The sequence below is a fragment of the Aythya fuligula genome, chromosome 3 (assembly GCF_009819795.1).
Source record: "Aythya fuligula isolate bAytFul2 chromosome 3, bAytFul2.pri, whole genome shotgun sequence".
NCBI classification, from domain to species: Eukaryota; Metazoa; Chordata; class Aves; order Anseriformes; family Anatidae; genus Aythya; species Aythya fuligula.
Window position 1 is genome coordinate 84377976 of NC_045561.1, and position 6159 is coordinate 84384134.

The following is a 6159-nucleotide window of genomic DNA, read 5'->3' on the forward strand; positions in this document are numbered from 1 at the left end:
AGACACTGGGTGAGCACATGCTGGAGATTTAAATGCCAGTGAGGTACTTACTCCAAGGCAGGACTTTCTCTCTATGGTCCAGTGCCTTTCCATATCTTTTTAGGCTTAAGATTTCAAGTAGCCTAGCAAACACACACACACTCCTCTCATACTTGCCTGTTGTGACGTCCCATTTTACTTGATGACCAAGTTGCTTACTGATGGGCATGATCACGGCTGCTTTGACTGCTGCAGTACCTGCTGTGCAGAGCCTGGTCAGTGCGTGCTGACCTCGTGGTTTTAAAACACAGCCACCAATTACTGATGGATAGAGAGGATATTTGAGGTAAGAAGCTATTTACCTTTCAATACAAGCTGGTATGGATTCACTGCTGCCTGCCAAATCCCTATCAGATAGGGTTCAGTCTGCTAAATTAGAAGAAATCTTTGGTTCTTTAAGTGATTCAAAGATAAATGCTGCCTGTCCTTACCTTTAGGTTGAGAACTGCTATGTCTGTGATGGTATCCTCATACATTTGTTTCATCAGCAAACTGCATTTATGCTGGTATCCTTTGGAGTGTTTTTGTAAGAGAAAACTTGACGAATACAAGAACTAATTTGGGACAAAGGCTAGGGGATGTGGAGTGGTGGCTCCTCTCATTTTTTGACCTTGCCTCTAGCTACTGCAGGAATATGATGATTCCTGTGCAGCTCTTACTGCTATGTATTTATTATTTATGGATGCTGTATAAGTATGCAAGTAGTGTACTTGTTCATAAGTACATCCTGAAGTACTTTAAAAAATGCTTTCTCTCTTAAATTACAATAAAAACATAAAAATAAAAATAAGGGACTCTGCAATCTTTAACCACAAATGCGTGTGTTGGAAGTCATGATAAATAATAAATATTACGCTGGATTCGCTGATCAATAGTATTTTCAGAGCTTCTGAAGATATTAAAACAGCACAAAGCTCTAAGAAGTTGAAAACTGCAGTGTAACTGCTAACAAACAGTATTGCAGAGCTCCTGTTATGGCTTGCTTGTATTTCTCTAAATGTCCTGAGTTATTCCAAAGTGGGCTATATTTCACAGCAAGATCTTGTGATAATTGCAAGTGAGTAAAATGTTGCCATAGGTTTCAGGGTGTTGTATAGCCAAGGGTTTCAAGTCCACGGCCCCACTTCATGCACTGCCTCCATCACTTGGGCGAAGGGAGCAGCACCTGGGTCCATCCAGCCCGCTAGGAAGCCTGGTTTCTGCACATTTGGCAGAAGGGACAGCAGGAGTCCTTGGGCCAAAGAAGAAATTTTGGCAGTTCTGCCTTCTGTCAAGATGCCAACTTTGTGTGTTTGAATATTTTCCACTAGCAACTTAAGATAGTTTGAAGGAAATGCAGATCTGGATTCAGTACTGGTAGAGTAGAGTGTTGTGGTTTTGTGTTTGGTTTCGTTTGGTTTGTTGGTTTTTTTTTTTTTTTTCAGGTCTTGGTTGCTTACATAAACCAAGAACATTGGAAATACTCCAGTGAAACAGAAAAAAAAAATCCTGTTTTTGGATTTCTTCAGAAAGCGAGGCTTTATGTAGCAGGTAGTTGCCGTACTGAAAACTTCCCTTTTCCCCCCTTAGCCATCTCGAACCACTGTGCATGCCTCTGTGCTGCTGCTACAGGACTTTCCCACTGAATGAAGAATGCTGCATGTATTCAGGAAATAATTTCCTGCTGTGAGGTGTCACTGGGGCATTTGAATTGATTTATCTTACAGTCTGACATGCCTAATGGCAGCCTAATAACTCCTAGCAGGCTCAGCAGTGGCAGCACTTCACATATAATGCTCTGAAAGCATCACTGCAAAACTGGATGTTCTGGTTACAGCAAGATGTAGAAGTTGGTTTCAGTATGCTGAAAGAATTGGCTCTCGTTAAATTTTTCTTCCAGCTTAATAATAAAAACACAAGGAGAAACTCCAGTTTTGTATTTTATCATACAGTGTGTGCTGTGTGCACCCCTAACCAGAGCTTGTGGCTGTGAGAGAGGGAGAATTTACTACCTTACAAAATCACTTTGTCAGGTTTTATCCTGAGCTACTCTATTCTGTGACCAGAGTTTAATAAATAAGTAAATTATATATATATATATATATATACATTTTTTTTTTTTTTTTTTTTTTTTAAAGAAGATTTATGTAAAAATCTGTCTTTTTTTTTTTTTTTTATTTCAAATTCAGGTAACAGGTACAAATATTTTCTTGCACAAGCAACAGTTTTTCTCTAGGCAAATTTTCACTTGGTTCAGTGAGAATTTTCACTAGCTAAGGACATTCCCTGGTGTTACAGAGTCCTTAACAGTTCACTCACTGAGTAGACCTCACTTTGCACTAAGAAATTCAGAGAACAGTAGAAAAATGAGAGCTGAAAGCTTCTGTTTTTTCTATACAAATATACATACATATATTTAAAAACTTTGCAATAATGGTGTAATCACTTCAGTAAGACCCCAGGACACGTGCTGGCAGTGTATTCTGAACTTATGCAGTGTTGGCTGTGGCAAATTCCTTACTGAGGAAAAACCTGCTTTGTGCCACAATGACTGCAAAGATTATTTTTATTTCTCTTACTTTTTACCATTTTATCAAGTATGTTTTTGGTAAGGGCTCAGATAGGAGATTGTATGTGCATGACCTGTAGCTCAGACTCTCTTCAGTGGCTGTGGCTGCACCAGACCTGCAGAATACAACTGTGGTTCAGCAAGGAGAAGCAGTTGGCATAAATCATCTGTCTCACAGGTCTGCGACTCTTCTGGATCTGGAAGGCATTGTCTAAAGCTCATTGAGTACTGGAGAGGTCTTGATGTATGAAAACCCTTGTGCTGTCAGTAATATTTAGACAACAGTTTGAATGCTAAATGTTGCAGGCCTATATTTTTAATATTTAGACTCACATTACCTTCCAACGGCAGGGTTCAGATAATTTTTAGCATTTCAGACAATTTCTCATCCTCTCAACACCTCAAGTCCTTGGCTTTTTGAGCCTGTGGTCTGTCAGCTACCAGGGAGCAGCACTGGGATTTCGACTGTTCATTGCAAATATCAACATCATTGCTCAATATGCATTAAATGAAAGGAATTTGTTTACTTGCTTGCAAGGTGTTCTGTCTGGTATTTTAGCAGCTGCCTGGGCCCTGTGTAGGTATTTTAATCTGGAGAAAATATTTCTTCTATTTTCTTCACATCATATCTTGATGCATACTATCCGTGGAGGGCAGGAACATGTGCTGAGTTATGAACAGATGCACAAAGCAAGGATGCTGAAAATAATGTATTGGTTTGGCCTGGCAGATGACTTAGGGCTCTGATCTCAATTTAAATTTTAGTGTAGTAATTCTGGCAGCACAGCACCTTGAGGCAATGGGATTCTTATTTTGTTTGTGTGTTAGGAGCACAGAGTGTTGTACAGTGTGTTCCCTGCTGAGCAAAGCTCCATTTGTAAGCAGAGTGCTCAACACAAAAGTTACCTGGCAAAATTTATGCCCTGATAAGCAGTGTGCTCTGGATCTGAATTCAGGATAAAACACAGCTCTTTTCTGTGGCCAAAAATCTTGATTTAAAAGTGATAATCCTGAAAAGCAAAATATCGTTACACTCAGCACAACAGTGTCATCTCTTTCTTCACTATTGAATAACAAGTTCAATCCATGAATTGTGCTCACTGAGTTTGGTACTTACTGTTTTCTTTGTGCCCTCTGCTATTTTAGTGGCAGAAGTGGACAAATAAAAAAATCCTTTTGTTATTGCTTACTAATACCCTTTATTCCAAGAAAAACAGTGTCTCGGGTTTTAAAGCCCCAGATGGCACTTGTATCTCTTTATTGTTTAGATAAAATACCCAGCAAGGTTGTCAGTGTGACCAGCAGAAGGTAAAAGAATTAAACATCATAAAAGTCTTTGACCTTGACCCCTTTACGAAATGATGACATCCTCACCAGTGGTCTCATCCTTAGGTCTAGCTTACTTTTGGTCTTATTGGAATGACTGAACAACAATTTTAAATAAGTAAATACATAAAAATAGTCCAGGTGCTGGATTTCCATTATGGGTGATTTCATAGGGAAAGAGAAGATCCCAACAGCTGGAGACTCAGTTGACTTGCAAAATATTTTCTAGGTGGCAGGTTTTGTACAGTCTGTGAACTATTAACAGATTACACTGTGTGGGGACAGACACGTTTTAGCGGAGGTACACCCAGCTTGATGATGAATATCACTGCAGTGTTTTCTTAGGAAAATTTGGAGCCTTTCCCAACTTCTGGTGTTTTCTAAGGAAGAGCTAAATAATGTTCTGGCATCAACAGGCAGGGCGTTTCTGCAGCTCCACCTCCTTGGCTTTAAAAATTTAACTGATGGGCAAACTTAGAGTGACTTTTCTAGTGCCCAAAATCACAAAAAGCTTCTCTACACCAGTTGAAGACCTCTTTCAAGTGTTTGGTTTAGTTTGTTGTTTTGTTTTGTTTTTCTTTGTTTTTACCTTAAGTGAAAGAAGACTGAAACAGAAGCCCTATAGTTTATCTGGGGTGGCTATCGTGCTGCATAGCAGCAGGATTTGTGCGTGTTTTCCAGCAGCTACAGGCAAGGATGAGCGGACTGAACAAGTTCTGAGCAGACACCCTCTCTGCAGCGTAGTGTCATGTCTTAACAATAGCCTTATCCCTCCTGGCAGCTCTATAAAGTGAGGAGATTTATTAAACAATAAAAAGTGGGGTAGGTAATTTGTGTTAGCTCTCCATTAATTTTTATTATAATTTAAAAAAAAAAAAAAAAACACCAACCATTTACAAAGTGGTTGAAATACTCGGTGAGCAACCAGAAATAAGACTTGCAAGAACTTGGGTAGTGATGACGCTGCCTTTTGATCTTGTTCCTTCTGCAGCCAGAGAGAACAACCCCAGCACAGCATACCTGTGAGCCTCCATGGCTCGCACTGTTACGGCTTTTGCAGTTTCTGCTCTTCAACAAGAGACCTAATCACTTTCTGCAGCATGAAACAGGAATTTAACTGATTGGAAACCCCAAAGCCCACCATCTTGTTCATTATTAATAAAATCTTACAGGTAAAAAAAATAATAATAATTTGGGATGTAATTAGGTTGCATCATAAAAGTTTCTTGGTAAGCTATTTCTAACAAACAGCTGAAGAGCAGTCACGTGGAAATATCAAGAATTGCACAAAATAAAGCTAAAATGATTTTGCCCCAAAAGCTTTTAATTTACACTGCAGTTGAGTTAACCTTAAAATGAGAAGTGTTTACTTTCATTATGTTTATCTACATATATACACACCCAGATGCTCACATTATTGAAACTATTACATTGCAGGTTTCATTTTGCCAATACTTTTGTTTTGAAAGATACCACACCTTAGAGTGCATATATAGAGGCTGTTATTTATTTCTGATATTAAAATAAACCTAATCTGCTGTTGTGTTGTTCCTGCATTGTTCTGCAACTCCCATGTTGTACAGAAACCAAAATCTTCCTGGTCTTACTAAGGAGCTTTTCCAGATACAGCACTTTAGTTATTAGTGCATAGCCTGTGAAGTCTTTGTTGGCCACACAAGGATGACTCCTTGTTAGCTTTGACCATCTCTAAACCATGTGAGGGAAAAGTTTATGCTGCTATGTGACTCCAAAGCACGGCAAGTCCAGCACTGGCCATCAGCTGGTTTTACAGAGTGGTTGCTGACTTGATTCCCAGATCCAATCCTCATCCTATGCTCGCTCCCATTGTTTATGGAAGGGCTCGACCAACCTGGCTCCTGCAGGAAGACCTGCCAAAGCATCACCGAGCGACGAGGAAACACAAACAGATCCAGTCTTGGTGTCGCACAGGTTCCCTCTGGAGAGCATCATGCAACCCAGGCCGGCCCCTCTCCTGCTGACAGATGAGCCTTATCTCCTCCACCATCCTTCCCATGTTCTAATTTTGCGTTGCGCCGCTGGTGACTCAGTCTATTAAATGGGCGTCGTATTTTATTACAAACCTGAGCTGATTAATTACATGCTGTTAGGCAAAAAAATGCAGGGCAGATGTGGAGGGGGGAGTGACGCAATGGAAGTACAAACAGAAAAGTTGTTACTTCTGGAAAGAGAGGAAAAGGAATGAAAGAGCCGTGACGTGAACTTAA